Genomic DNA, 16,232 nt, shown 5'->3' with positions numbered 1-16,232 from the left:
ACTATGCTCATCTATGACTTGTAAGTAACGGGTACTTGTTTACATATTACAGAATATGGATTATAATTTTATAAACATAGTGTCTATAGTTGCATATCAGTCTCCTAAATAAAAGAAAGTTAAGTGATACTGGCTTATAGAAATACTTGCACTAAGACAGTCAATGAAGTCAAAAGGAGCAGCTGGAATACAAGGGCGGGAGCGGGAGAAGTCCTTTATGGACTTTGGGAGAAGTGCTTTATGGACTGCCCTTCCCATAGCTCAGGTACCTGCTCTCTTTATGCTCAAATCTATTTCTTACTGCTAATGACTTGTGCTTACTAACTTTAGGGTTTGTTGTAAATGATGGTTGCAGCATTGTTTTCCTGTAACTGAATCTGATTTGTAAACCCTTAAGTGAAGGCGAAAGTTATCTTTAAACCTTTTAAAACAAAATGTCAGTAGACATCTGTGTTATTCCCTGGTTTAATCATTGCATCTAAATTGTAACTGTGGGATGTTTCCAAAACCTTGTTCACCTTTCTTATATTTCCGTTAATTTTGTGATCTCACTTTCAGTGCAGCATGGCTTCGTTCAGTTAAGTGGGTTAATATTTTATATATTTCATATGCATTGTATAACCAAAGTGGCCAGTTCAACCTTTAAAATATACAGTTTTGGAATCTTACACATCTAAATACATTATTACTTTTTGTCGTCGTAAGATTGCTCTGACTGAAAGAACAGTGCAGAAAAACTTGGTCGTTTACTTCTCTCTTGAAAGTTTAAGCTGAGAAATAATATAGCAGCAGCAAGGAGGCATCTGAGCACAGGAAAGGAGATAAGAGTATGGGAGCATGTGTGGATGTATTCTTAAGCCCATCTGGAAGACACTTGACAAATAAAAATAGTAGCAAAAGAGGGGGGTTTGTGTTTTGTTTTTTTTAATAAAAAGCTGTGTTTACAGTTATGTAAAGATTGTGCCAGCAAAAATCTGATTGTCTAAGATGAGCTAGCTTTAAAATAATCATTATGTTGTGCCCCATAAGGAAGTTTAGGGTATTTTAGCAAAGTTGCTTATTTTGAAAAATGTGTATTACAAGAAGATTTCCACTTTAAAAGTCATGTGAATGTCTGTATTGGCTACGTTTGGGATGGCAAAATAGCAGAACATCTAATTTGCCTGTATTTTTTGACAACTTTCAGTGCTTAAGGCTGAAATTTCCCATGCTTGTTACCAGTCCCCTCGAGTCAAAATTCACTGGAAAGCTTTATCTAAAAGAATTTAACCATCCTCGATGAGATGAGAACACTATTCCTTTTTCATCCTTTCCAACCAATAGTTCAGACAGCTCTGATGTTTTGCAGATTTTTGAAGTGACCTTGAAGTTTGGAAGGAAGCAATCACTCCATTTCAGGTGTTGTATTTGTTTGAAAGCAATGCTTTGTTATGCCAATACTTTAACAAACTGAAAAATGCCCAGTTGCATTTATAATAGAACTTGCTACACCTTTCAGTTACGATTTCTAAAAGCTGCGGCTCCCATTGCGTCTGCTTCCACGGACCATGATGCATCTTTTCCTAGCAACTAGGACTTTTAGCTAGAAGAGAATCACAGACAAAAAGGAAAATTCAAAAGGTTGTTTTACCTTGCTGAAATACCAGGACTCTGATGTATAGAAAGAAAAGGTTCCTGCGTTTGTACTTCATCATACTGTCTCTGTAGTAGAACAAGATGCCTACAGATGCTGCAGAAACTCTGGCTTCCAATTGTCACAATTCTTAATGAAAATTAAACATTGTGTTAAGTATTCCATATAGTTGGTAACTAGAAATGAAGTAAGTTTGAAAAGTTGAAAAGAATGTTTTTAAAGAGAGATTAATATGCAATTATTAAAACTGGAGAAAATGTAATAGGAAACGCTCATTACCAATATAGGAAGTATTTCTCTGAAGAAAGTAAGTGTTCTTTGTTTTTCCCTTCTCCTCCTTCCAAGATGATTCTTATTTCTCAGAGTCCTCGGAATTTGAAGTGGGAATCGTAATTTGGGTCTGACAACATGGAGGGTTGGGGGTGATTTGGTTTTTTTTTTAACTGGGGCAGGGAGCTGTCCTGGTTTGGGACTTTTTTTTTTTTTTTCCAGTAATGCAGTTGAACTTCCTTTTTCATGCTAATACAGCCCCCTTTAGCTCCTTTTTGTATATATGCGTACTTATAGGCAGTGGTGTTATACTCTTACATTCTGCACAATACATGTGATAAATAGAAAATTAATGTTGCAGAAAAGTGTGATAAGCAGTATACCTTCTGATAAAATTCTAAACTGACAGATATATATATTTTTTTCATTATGACAACATAGTTGCAATGTTGTTTTCTTTTGTTCTGTATGTGATTTTAAATGATGAAATGTACTTTGCAAAAAAACTTTTTAATAATATGAAAAATCCGCTGTTACTGGAAAACAGATGGACTAAATAACGTAGACTGAGATCTCTTTGGTTGCTGTGTGTGTGGTTTGTTTTTTTGAAAAAGGCCATGAAAATGGAAGTTACATGACAAAAGTGCTAGCTTTATCTTAATTAAAGCCTTCATTTAAGAGAACTGGACCTAAAATTAGACATAACATTTTTGGCTCTGGCATGAAAATACAGATGGAAAGTAGAAGTCAAGATAGTTTCTGCTGTTCTTCATATGATCTCCTTAGTGTAGCAAGGGCATTTGGAGTCCCTGCCACTGGAGCTGCAGGGTTTCCAAACATGTACAAGAACTTAAAAAACAAATGCAGTAGTCTGCTGGATAAGGGAAAGGATACAGGGAGAATTTCATATAGATTGCTTCTGAAAGCAGAAAAGGTTTTAAAAGGGATTATGCTATATAACTTCCTTACTGTGGAGCACTGGCTTTGGAAGTGACTTAGTACTGTGTGTCCTCAATGGCATAGCAGCTTGGTTACAGTCTTACTGTGGTTTGGGTTACCTTTGTAACAAAGATCAGAGTGGCAGAACTTTCTTGAAAATTGCACTGTTGCTTGTCACAACCACTGATATTTTTTTTACTATTTTTAAAATATTTTATTTTATTTTTTCCCATTGCTTTTCAAACTGCCTTTTTCCCATCTCAGGCACATGTCTGATCTGCACTTGCTCCTTGAAATATAATGCAGTCTTCTGTTTTTTAAATTATATCTATAAGGCTGAATGGAACATTACCCTCCTTGTTTGACCTCCTACATGTGATACACAATCCATTAAATCTCATGTAATATTTAAGAATTTAATACATTCTTTGCATAACGTAACAGTAATAGTACTGACAAAATACTGCTCCAAGCAAAACTGCTTATACCAACAGATGATCTGTGATCAGTGGAACTAATGAAGCCCTCTTTCCTATAGATTTGTTTTACATTTATTAACTGTCCCTGTTGTGCCCTTGTATACCCTCTGCCACTTTTCCTCTGCAGTATCTGCCAGACGGTGCAGGGGCTGTTGAGATGGGTGCTGGGGGCTGATGGTGGGGGCTGAGCAGCTTGCTCTGCCTTCTCGTGGAACACATGGATTAAAACTGTGCTTGAGGAAAAGAGTCCTTTACTCAGCCATGTTTTTTTGCAAAACGTACTGCAGCTTGGTGTATCTGAAACTTGATGTCTTTGGTTAAACTGAATTTTACATCCTGTTTAGGAGGTCTGCTCTCTGTTCTACCAATTACATAAACTCCATTTCTTCAGGAAACCACACCAAAGAAAACAGTGCAAGCTAAGGTTTCTGGATCATGGCACAACGTATGTTGTCTTCTTGGTGACCGTGTCACTTGTGGTGGCCATACCCTCCTTTCCTCTCCGATCACTTCACTGTCTTTGGGTTTTGTGCTGACTGTATTTCTACTTTGCAGCAGATGAATGTCTTTGCCTCTTCAGTGGCTTGTTTTTTATCTGCCAGTTGGGCAATCTACTGAGCAGTCACTCTGAAGGAAAAGAAAATATTTATGTGCCTAGAATAGTTATTTTCAGAGTATTTTAGTCAATGGTTTTTCTGTGGTATGGCTGAACTGTAACACAGACTTCCATAGTGGGATACGCAGTTGTTAGAAGACCTGATGACGAAAGGAAGCACAAAGTAACATCCAACTCAGTAATTTGTCTTGAGGACCTTTACTTATATATGCAAACGTTCACCCTCTTTCCTAATCCTGCTTGCTTTTCTTTCTACCACATTTCAGATTTTGAACTGCTAAATGCTAAAGGTATGCCTAGTTTTGGACATCAAGGAAACTATGCTCCATCATCAAGACTAATTTAAACAGTACTACAGTCAGTAAGATATCAGTTTCAGTAACTGCTCGTCATATAGTATTTTGTCAAACCATTTCTAAAACTGTTATTTGTGCTTAACTAGTATAATATTAAATGAATTTGTGTTTCAAGAAGATACCTTGTTCTGTCTAATGTGTGTTTTGAGTAACTTTTTGAATGAAGTTAATATTAAAGGATGATTAATATAACTTATCTGGGGGAAAGGTTTAAATGTAGCATCAATTACTTTTGTAATCACTGAGACTATCAGCGGTCCAACATAGTTAAAAATTCCTTTCTTGGTTAAGAAGGGTGGGTGGCCGATGGTACAAGTTCATGTTTTAGGTTATGAGAACATGGAGAACTTTCCATTTTACGAGATTATATAGTACGGTCATACGGTGTAATAAGGCTGAATTTTTATATATTTTGTCAAGGTCAATGTTTAGTGGATGTTTTCAATCAACGATTAACCAAGACATCTTAATGAGTTATGGTATCATGTACAGATCCTTTTGTGTGCGTGCTAAGCCTTTAATCTGTATTACTATATGCTTTTAATTTTCAATTGACTTATACTAATAGCTTCTAAAGGGTTATCCTTAATACTAGATCTGACAACTGATGGAAGATTTATGTGTCACAATAATACAGTATCTATCATCTAGAGAGATTCTTATTGATACTGTTGTGAACAACTTTCATTATATGGGGAAAATTTCCACGTGGCATGTTTTTTTAAAAAAAAATTAAGAATTATTGAATTAAAATGTCTGACTGCAAATTCTGAGAGGATAAAATCTTTTACCTACTTTAACTTTTGTTTGTGTAATTATACAGTTGCATAGTGGTAGATTGGTGTTAAAATTATATCAGATAATTAATGTGACTGTTGATTAGTTTCCCATTTCAAATCATGGCAACTGAACAAGTGAAGATTAGTCCATTTAGGCTGTTAGTAACTTTAAAATTTAATATTGGCAGTCATTCAGGCTTTTAGGATTTCACTGAATGACGCTTTAAAGAAACAGCAGTAAAAGACTCGGTTTGTCTGATTGATCTTTATAATTTGGATTTAATTCACAGCTGTATCCAAATTGGGTTCTCCCCTCCCTGAGAGCCTGACAGGTGCTGCTTCCTCTGTCCATATACTTCAGACTTGAGGTAGCTCCATTGTTTTGAATCAGAATCACATTTCCTTTGCTCCCTTTTATCACCCTGTATGTACTATTTTCCTGTTACTGTGGTTTCAGGAAATAAATTGTTTGACAATTGTTTTGAAAACCTAATCTATATACAAACAAGTATTTCAGTGTTTAAATGGTACAGTGATTAGTTTAGCCATGAAATACCTTAGAGCTCATTAAAGTGCTCAGCATTGTTTTTGATATTAAACCCATCGCAGTCCAGAGTATCTTGATTGCTAAATCAGTGGGAGTAGAACGGTAAAGCTCTTGCTCTGCCAGTAAAGGCTGATTTTCTTATGTTGGAATTTTGTGTCTTTCTCCACCTTTTCCTGTGTTGGAATTTTGTTTCTTTTTACAACTAAAAATTATATTTGCATGTAGAGTTTACTTAATTTTATAAATCTGTTTTAATGCGGAATAGTGCTTGACAATATATACAGTCCCAGAATTCACAAATGTTACTTACTTTCTTAAGCATTGATACTTTTGCCCCCACCCTCATGCATATGCTTTCTTGCAGTTTAAGAGCATGTATTAAGCAACTAATATTTCCCGCATATACCGTACTCTTTTTCAGTTTGTAGGCAGTGTTCAGGGAATTAGGCATTTTTTCAGTTCTTTTTATTCTCATCAATGTATGGCTGGCCCAGTGTTTAATTTATAGCACTGTGTCCGGATGCTGCCCTGCATCTGTCATCATGTGGGTGCTGTCAAGACACTTACCACCCTGCTGCCTGGCCCCTGACACAGCTTGAACTCTTCTGTCAGGTAGCAGCCCTCATCTCACTGTGAAATACAGAAGATTGAGGCACAAACCTAATTCCTTAGATCGTTATAGTTACTACGTGTGTTCGAGACATCGTGACTTCTCTTCCTCACAAGAAAATTTGATGAGGAAAATGTATGGGGTAGATATTTTACCTGTTTCACGTGAGGCCAAGACAAAGTAACTTGAGTAAAACTATATAGCAAATAAACCAAGAAGCAGAATTAGATTTCAGGTCTTTCTGCGTCCAGTTGTGTGTTTGTCCACCTGCCTCTAGGTTGTATACCCCAGCCACAGCACTTTATTGTTGAAGAGCTTTTGGGCATGGCTGATGCTTTAGTTTTCAGTTGTCAGCTTGAGTGTCAAAGGATTCTGAACATTGGGTTTGAAGTGCTAGGAAGGGGAAAATGCCGTATGACTCCACCTAGAGAAGTTTTGCAATTTATGGCAGAGAGAGAGAAGGTAAAAAGGTCAGGTCAAATGAGCACAAATTACTAGAAACTAGAAATAAATTGTGAGTGTACGTGGATGTACATGAAAACACATTCTTACTGAAACAAATTCATGTCAGATGTCGTAGACTTGTAAGATTTGTTATCTACTTGTTCTACATGGGAGAAAACAATGGGTCAGAGCAGTTAATGTAATTAATTTGATGTCAGACTCATGGTGCTATCTTGGTGAAAACCTAAATCTGTGGTTAAATAATTGTTTTCTCGTCCAGCTTCAAGTTGTAATGTTGCTTTACTGTTGCTTTTTGCTTTTTACCAAAGGCCTTCTCCTTTTACCTTCTAAAAAGCACTACCTCTGATTTGTTTTCAACTGTTATTTCTGCTGTATGGTACAGTTTTTGTATTAAAGCATAGCAAACAGTGTCAAAATAATGGATGCTTTGCTTCTACCTTGGCTTTCTAAGCTTCTTGTTACAGTTCTGTCAACTTTATGACATTTCGTTTGTTCTTATCCACTTCTGTTTTCTTGGCATGTTTTTCAGAATGTGTTTTCCAGCACCTCCTTGTTATCCTTTTTTGATATTTAATGTGCTGTTGTTCGGAATTGAGGAAGTGTTTCATCCAAAATCGCTGCAGAACTTCCTTCCCATGCTGCTGCCAGAAGTGCTGCAGACTAGCTACTTAATTTGCACTGGCAAAATTTCAAAGGGAAGGTCAGCTGGCCAGGTTATCCCCCTGTGGGGCTTCTGTATGTCTTCCCTTTAAATGCCATTTTTCTTCTGTCTGTTCTACTTTTTCCTCTTATTTGTCCATTGGGAGGAAAATGGCTCTAGCTAAGGCAAATGGTGTGAATCCTTGCTTTAAGGTGGAACTCTCACAATTTAGCATGTATCATGAGAATAGTTTCAAGGTAGTTGAGGCTATTTAGGTAGGGTTTTTTAAGAAGTTGTCAGAGAAAAGTAAATCTGGCAGAAAATGAGCATTATAAAGTCAGGGCAGAAAAGCACAGGAAAAAGTGGCAAAGTTTGGCTGCAGGAATGGGGAACCAAACCATAATGCCAGGAAAGGCATGTGAAATACAAATTCACAGAAAGATAATGAAAATGAAAACTCAGCAGCTGAGATCTAGTCTTATTATGTAGTAGCTGCAGGCTGGGTGTTATGTGTTCCTGAGCTCCACTGCTGATGTAATTTAGTTGATATAATATGAGCACAGCTTCAGTGCACTCAAGTTTGGTCAAATTTAATTGTGTATGTTTAAATTGCTAACAAGCTGAGGGCGTGTGAGTGCATCTAAAGGCACACAAGTCATCTGCTTCCCCATACGGAGAGCAGTTGTAATGATTCACAGCATTGGTGAGTTTTACTGAATTCCAAACTACGATAAAAGTAATTTAAAAAAAAAAAAAAAAGCGCTAAGAAAACTCCTTTGAGAAACAAATTGCATAATGAAGTTGTGTTTCTGGATTTCCCTTATTAATATGGCTGATATATAGTTATATGTTTGATAAAGATACTGAGCAGTGTTTTCCTCTTCCAAGGATGCAGCCATACAAAGTACACTTCACTGTTGGCTTTCTTGAACTGGGAGTGGGTTATTGGGTCGTCAGGGGAAGCATGAATGCCCCAAATTCTTCAGGGTTAGACTCTGAAAACTTGGTGAACTGAACAGTAAATAATTCAAAAATAATGAATGACCCCAGCCATTGAATTTACAAGTTTCTTTAAATCTTAAAAACAGAAGCAATGTTGTCCTGTGAAGGCCGAAGCTATTAACTAGATGATACACATTTAGATTTGATACCCCTTCTTATCATTGCCGTCTGGGGGAGGGGAGGAGAGGAGACCCTGGGACAGTATTGGGTTTATCTGAGGGATATCAAACACAAACAACGCTGCCAAGATATTAGAGAAGCATTATGAGAAGATTTGGGATGAACTTGGAGTATTGATCTCATGAGATCCTGCGTTCCCTGGCTTCATAGTAACATCATTATTCTTAGTCCCGAAACAAAGGGAATTTCTTTTCATGTAAGCTGGACTCAACCTTTAGCTGATTACTCAGCTGGACTACTAGTAAAGGAAGGGGACGGATCCAGATCTTCAGCCCTTACAAAACTGGAAGAAACAAGCATGAGAATCCCACTTATAATGTCACATTTTTTAGAGAGAGATACTCTTCCCATGTTTTCCATTTCATAAAAACAAACAAAGAAAAATCGATGGGCTGCATTGTGTTTTTTTGGTAACTTCCTAGTGTTGGACAGTTGGGGGTTTTTTTATCACTTTGCTGTATCACTACAAGAAAAGTTGTAGAATTTCTTTACAAAACAGGCAATTGAATTTAAGCTCTTTCCTTCTAGACTTAGTCGTGTCTTTTTTCTTTTACTCTTCAAGAAAAGCAAAAGTTCAGTAACTTTTTTTTTCCAAAATTGAAAAGATTAAATATTTAATCAGAAGTTCAGTACTTAAGTCAGTTTTGTTCAAACCCCTAACTGCTGCTGATTTTGTGTAATAGAGCAGGAGATCTCTAAAATATTTTTTCTACATACAAACTTGGTGAATTAGTTTTTTCCAGTATCTTTATATATCGGTGCGGAGACCTGGCTTGTTTCCTCCTCTTTACAGATGGAAATGCGCAAATCTGACCTCCGGTAGTGTCACTCTCCGGTGTTTGTTGCTTGGGGCAGGCAGTCCTGCCTGTGGCTTTCTGTCTGTGGCAGCAGCCTTTCTTGCTGACCTCAGGGATGGGTTTAGTTTTGTCTTGAGTGAGTTTAAATCAGGTTGACATGCTGTGAAGTTGAAATCAAACATACGAATTCTTTGCTGGACAGAAGCTCATCCAAAGAATGTGTGTGGTTTAGTTTGTGTTTTCCCACTGTACGTACACCCCAGGAAATGGGTTCTTACATTTAAGAACCTGGTTCTGCTCAACATCTTATTCATCTTATTTTAAAAGTGTCTTAGTTTTTGTTTTTTCCCCACCTTCTCTTTCTGGGGAAAAGAGGAAAATCTTCCTCTGTGGTGAGGATTGCTTGTTTTCAGTGCTATGCAAGAGAGTGAATTTAGTCTGAACTCATAAGCAGAAAGACTGTACCATGTATTACTGGTCCTTCGGTTCCTCCATCAGTGAATGATTACCTATAATAATAAGAAAAAAAAGATGAAAACACCAAATCTGGTTACTCGGCCTGATAGGAAAGGACTTGGTGGAACCGGATCGTGGTAATTCCCCACTTCTGGCATTCACAAGGAAGCTGAAACACGCATTTTGGGGTACAATGAAGAAACGCTTATCTAGGCTTATTAAATGTAGATTATAGCCTGTCAAGTGAAATAGCAATGTTGTAATTACCTTGTTTAGTTCTATTTTGAATTCCTTTTGTTAGTACTCAAGCTGCAATTAACATATAGAGCAACCATTGTTTCTTCTTGCATTCCTTTACTCTTGCAACGGTCCATGTGAGATCGGGGAAACTGTACAACCTATTTGCATCTCTTTGAAAAGAACTTATTCGAGCTAGTTTAAATTTTGGTTGATGTTTTTAATTTATCCGAATGGGATTCTTCCCATATCTGTGCACATGTTACTAATGCCAGGAAAAATGTCAACAGGTACTACTTATGATCATCAGTATGGTGAGCACAACATGTGGATAAATTCAGCCTTTAAGTAGGTGTGCACCGTTTCATTATAATTAGGTGATGACTCATGCAAATGTCACCAAGACAAGAGCTGCAAATGAGTTTTTCAGGACTCCTTAATGTGTTTACTTTGTGTCAGGTTTCTAAAGACACTCGGCTGTACGTGCCCAGACAAAGGGTGCCCAGGCGGTGCGCAGACCGCGACTTGTGAAATTCTGCACCAGTCCCCGCTGTATTTTCATAATAACTATCTTTTATTTTGAGCTTTTGTTCCCGAGCTTTGTTTTTTATATTAGGTAGATGTGTTCATTATGCAGTAAATCACTGTTTAATCTACACAGAATAGGATACAATATATGATCCTAAATAACAAATGCATTTTCTTTTTAAAACCTTTTATTTGTAACTAGTATCTTTGACAGAGGAGTCTTCAGCCGGTCCATGTTGTTCATTGTTTCAAATGAGATGCTGGTGGGATATGTAGTTTTGGAGAATAGGTTTGATTTAGCAAGGTTGATGGCAGAGTTGGGAAATTATTTTCCTTCGGCAAATCTGGAAGCAGCATTTTCTTCAGTCAGGAGTCATCTTTTCATTGACCTGGCTCTGTTACATGGAGAGTTGTTTCCTAAACAGATGTCCAGCTAACACTGGGAAGGTGTCACAGGGTACTAAGCAGGTTTGGGAGCCACATTTTGCCTTTACATATTAATCAGTGACAAAGTAGCTGCATTTACTTGCTGAAATGATCATGGAGCTTCAACAGCAACTCCACTTTATTTTACTTGTTTTGAAATGTCGCTTTGGAAGGGCATTTCTATTGGTGTTTTACGGACAAGAAACATAGTCCTTAGTAGCCCTTAATAAATAAAAGTTTAAATTGGCTACTGGAAAGTCTTTTGCTTGAAGATCGCTTGAGTTTTTACTTTTGTTTCTTTTGATGTATTTGTTCCTCCTTGGTTACTTTTCAAAGAGAATGGATTGTAAGGAAGGAGTAAGAATTACACTTTACATGTATTTTAACAACACATCTATTTTATGTATGAAAATTCTGTTAACTTCAGGAAAGATATATTATTACATTGTCTAGACGCTTTGCTCTTAGAGAGTTCAAATTTTAAACACTCCTCTCCTTCTCTAGCTCCCTGATAATGGAAATAAAATGAAGTATCGACTTATTTTTAGTTACTGGATTTAAGAATGGGACTCCAGTTGTAATAGGAACTACAGTTAGCTGTGTCGTATGCAGCCTGGACTAATAGCTTTGAGAAGAAAGTGTTGCCAGCTGGAACGTGCATGCGTGTTATCTGCATGTGTGTTGTAACAGATGTTGAGCAGAGACTACTTGTCAAAGGTACCTTGTAGTAACTTTTAAAGATGCTTGTTTGTTTCAGAACGTTTTTCTTGCATCACTAATTTTTTCCATAAAGTCAACCACAAGCTGCATTATTGGGGACTCCAGCTGAAGCTTGTGGTGAATAGGAAATAGATTAAACACAGGTTTTCCCTTTTCTCTGGTTGCCAACAGTGATGTCAGTAGTTTTAATGATCCTTACCTCAGCTCGCTGCAGTCCTAGCACACTCTATTAAAACACTTGTCTTCTGCACTGTTTTTATGTGTTGTTAAGGAAATGCTGATGGCTGTTGATAAGAAACAATGAAGTATCCAGCCGATGACTTCAATTCCCAATAAGGTACTTCCGCCTTGAAACACACTGTAATAGTTCGTTGAGGAGAGAGGAGGTTGAGATTGTTTTGTCAAAAATGTAAGAAATATTCTCTTAAGTCCAGCAAGGAACATTTGTACGCTAAAATTGAGAATGGGGCTTTTTGGTATAAGTTATGCACAAACAAGAATTGCCTGGATTCAAGGCCTCACAGGTCGAGTGTATTTCCAGTGACCTTTTGCTCTCAGAAGGACCAGCTTTGCTCTCGGAATGGCTGTTTTCTAGGCGTCTTTGTGTGCATTCAGACAGGACAGGCACTGCTGTCCTGTAATAGTAGCAAGGGTTGTCATTCTCAACAACACCATTTTTGTTTTGTGGGAAGAGGTTTGTCAGAGGAGTTGGGGGTGTGAAAACAGATCATTGCAATCAATGATCTCAGGGGGTATGTAGCAAAGTGTCTGATTTTTTTTCCCTGACAAAATTAGAAGAAAACAAAAGCTACTGATTATATTTTTATCAACGGGTGACAAGTAGATTTCCATGTTGTACTGCTGAAGATATTGGAGGTGTAATTACAAGCTGGAAACTGCTCCGTGCCCCTGCCTCCTGTCATACCTGCACCTGAAGTTTGTATGAAATGCAGCCAGTTTGTGTCCTGCATGATTCTGGCTCTTTATCCCAAGTGTCAAACTCTTGGATATTTCAGCCTGCTGTGTTTTTTGCACTCTTTTTACACATGCGCAGGACTCTAGTATGTGAGCGTCTGTGTTTCTGTAACTGTGGGTTTCCTCGGTATTATTTTCTTAGCGAATTCCTCTAGGAAGTGTTTTGTTTTTCAGATAGACTTGCTGCGCTCTTCCTTTGCGTTTCTGACTCCTGAATCCAGGAATGAATGCTCGCTAGTAGCAATTGTGATGATGTCTTGACCATATTAGTTGAATTGATGAGGATTTGGATCGGACAGACCATTTTGTTCAATACGTGATGTATTTGAGTTTAGATGACTTGAGTACTAGTGAAGAGGCATAATACTCGGTCCTGATACTGCAAATTGTTATTTATGTACTTAAAATCTCTTGGCAGGAAAAAGTCTGGCGATGTCGAGAAGCTGTTCCTTGCTTTCCTTCCATTCGCCCTGTACGTGCAGGGCAGGTTGGGCCATGGAGCCCAGCTGGTGGGCACCCAACGTTCCTCCAGCCCTGCTGGGTGTGGAACACCCACCTCAGTTATGCAGCACGCAAATCACGCACGCTTTGCTCCTTCGTTTAAATGAAGCCATTTCTCCTTTGTCGCTCATCTTTATTAATAAAGTATGGCATTACTGGCTAATTTTAGGTCGAACGTAGTTGAAAGCTGCAAAGCTATGTGAAGCTGTATATAGATATTCGGGTAGGAACATTCCACTAGATCGCAATGTGAGTGCAAAAGAAAGTTGAAAGTAAATAAGAGATCTGTGAGATAATTCTCTGGGGAGTTTTCACAGCATACCACACATCATTTGCAGGGATAGGCTTTCCTTTCACTTGAAGGACCACACAAAGTAAATTCTGTTTCTTGGGCAATTAAAGAATATAGGACAGGAGGTCTTTTCAGCTTTTTTACTCCAGTGTGTCTATGGGAAGCCTGTATTTGTACTGAGGAAAATGCGCTGTTTACCTATCTTTTCAGGAGCATAGTTAATATCAAATATAGAAATAGACACACTTTTATGTAAAATCTAAGTCTTGCTTCATCAGATTTTAGGTGAAACTCCTGAAATGTAAATGATGGTAGTTCTCTAACCCCAGTTAAAACAAAAATAGTATTCATTTCAGTGGTGTGTTGTTCAGTCCCCAGTGGGTATGGCTGCCTGTGATGGTAGTGCGAAGAGAGCAGGACGGGGCTGTGCTCTGGGGTGGCTTGGGGATTGCGTGGCCGCCTGGCTCTGCGTGCCTGTGGCCAGCCATTGCGGCAGGGCCTGGGGTGCAGCGGGGAGGCACCCCACGGGCTGCCACCTCCCCCCTGTGTCCTCCAGTGGGGACAGGGCCAAAGCATCTGCTGCAGGGTTGCTGGCAGGACAGGAGGCACACGGGTACCAAGAGCAGCCCGCTGCGCACTACGTCGCTGGTGATCAGAGCCCTTGTGCTGATGACCTGCCTGTGTAAAATCAACTGAAAAGCGGAGTTGAGAGGACTTGTTGACAGAGAGAATTGCACTATGTGCTAGGTCAGGGAGGCTGGAGCCAAGAGATGAGGAGGACTGGTGGGACAGGGTCAAAGGCAGCTTCTGACGTTCATTCCCCAGTAAACCTGTGCTGTGCCTTATTAGGGTTGCAGGACCCAGGCCTCTCTCAGAGAGTGAAGCTGAATGTAAACAAACTTGTGGATTTTCTGGATGCAATTTTTTTTGGTAATTTACATGTCAAAAGGGAATGGTAATTCTGCACCCCTAATGCTCCATTCCTAGGTCATCCTTCTCATGCAAGCTGTGGTATTAGCAGGTGGCCAGGAAGCCCTGCAAGGAGCCCTGGTATCTGATGAATCTTTCTTGCTGTGGGTAAAAACACCACCAGCAGGCTGATGGTTTGAGCTTTTCTTTCTCTTGGCATGGGAGCTTGTCGTAGTTAATCAGTATGGACACTTAAATTGTTTCTGCTTAGGTGAATCTCTTGCAAGTTTTAAATGTATTTCTGACTGCTTTGAATTTTATTGCCAACATCTGTTTTAAATGCTTTTGGGATTCAGATGCTTGAGTACAGTTCAACTGTGTATGCCATAATTTTTCAAGGCGCTAACATTTTCAGTTTGGATGATAACTCTTTTAAATAAAATTTAAAAAAAAAGGAGGGGGAGGGAAATAATTACAGAAAAGCGTTTAGAGTGCCCATGATGCTAATTTTCTTTCTCTTTCAATTTCAGAATGATGACCTATACAACCTCAGCAAATCCTTCTTGTAACTCATGGGTATCAAGACTATAAATGTTTCATGCTATCACAACTAGGACCTCACCTCCTCCTCTTCCTCCTCCTCCTCCTCTTCCTCTGTAAATGGGTACGATGCATCCAGTTCAGTTTGTTTACTTTACACAAACCTCAGGAGTTAGTTGACTGAGCTGCACATCCTGTGTTGTGCCAAGCAGAAGCACTGTGACACCTGGACAATGAGTCTCTCTTACTTCATCCTCTACCATAAGGACTTAGCTGGCCACAATGAACTGATGTGCCCACCACTATGTCATGGTGAGAATGGGTATTTTACTAGCACATTTACACAACTTCATTTGCTGCTGAAAACCTGTATGACAAATCATCATTGTAAATTATTACATACAAAACTTAATGTTGGTTGAAGAGTATTAAATATTTAACATAGGTTTTGATTTATACATGTACTTTTTTAATTAAAATGTAACTTTTCCTACAGCACATCTTTTTTGATGTGGAACTGAGGTATACTATATTCTGTTGTAAACAGAGTGGGAAACCTGCTTAAAACAAGGCTTCTAAGAATAGAGTAGGGTACTATTCTTGTTTTAAGATTGTAATTCAGAAAATAATATAATATGAGTCATTGGTCCCTGGGCCTTGATTGTACAGTCATATTTACTGATACTATCAGTTGTAAGATAACCCTGATGTTGAGTTGAGTTCTTTCCAAAAGAAAAATAATTTTGTACTCCTTGTAAAATAATAGTCTGTATTAACTACAATGAAGACAAACATTACTGTACATGGTATTTACAAGTGTCAACTTGAATTCATCACTTGCACAGGAACTGACAAAAAAAATCGGTAAAAAGAAATCAAAGTCTTCCATTGTATATATTGTAAAGAAAAAAAAACAACCAACCAACCAACCGAAATCCACAAAACAAATTGAAAACAAAAAAGGGTAGAACTTTTCCAATTGACTCTTTCCCTGGAATGAAAATGTGGGTGTTTGTAAATTCTGAAAATCTCTTTCTATATGTAATAAACTAGATACTGTTTTATCTGCTGTAGTGGTTTTTTGGGTTTTTTTGTTTTCTTGGTAAGCCGTCTCAAATATCTCAAACTGTCCCACCAGGTTTCTTTGATGTTTCCATTGTGTGTATTTGAGAATGGTTGTGGAGCACCATAGCTTAAGAATAAAGTCAAGTGTAATTAGGTGTAGTAGGGAGTATGCTTCCTTGAATTATTTCACTAAAGCTCTTATTTCAGTTTTCTGGAGAATCTTCAGGATACAGCCCTCCTTCCACTTAAAGTTGGTGGAAGAGTTCACAG

At 38.2% G+C, this 16,232-nt stretch overlaps 1 protein-coding gene across 1 annotated transcript in view; it reads left to right on the top strand.

Annotated features, from left to right (window-relative positions):
• Positions 1-15,966, top strand: part of IRS1 (insulin receptor substrate 1) — a 56,937-nt gene extending 40,971 nt beyond the window's left edge. The window contains exon 2 of the mRNA XM_074592039.1: positions 14,888-15,966. The gene's annotated coding sequence lies outside the window, so the exon portion shown is untranslated. The remainder of the gene's footprint in view (positions 1-14,887) is intronic.
• Positions 15,967-16,232: the final 266 nt, after the last annotated feature.

Source organism: Larus michahellis, chromosome 6 (genome assembly GCF_964199755.1).
Source record: "Larus michahellis chromosome 6, bLarMic1.1, whole genome shotgun sequence".
Classification (NCBI taxonomy): Eukaryota; Metazoa; Chordata; class Aves; order Charadriiformes; family Laridae; genus Larus; species Larus michahellis.
Note: the sequence above shows the minus strand (reverse complement) of the source record. Positions and strands in the feature narration are given on the sequence as shown.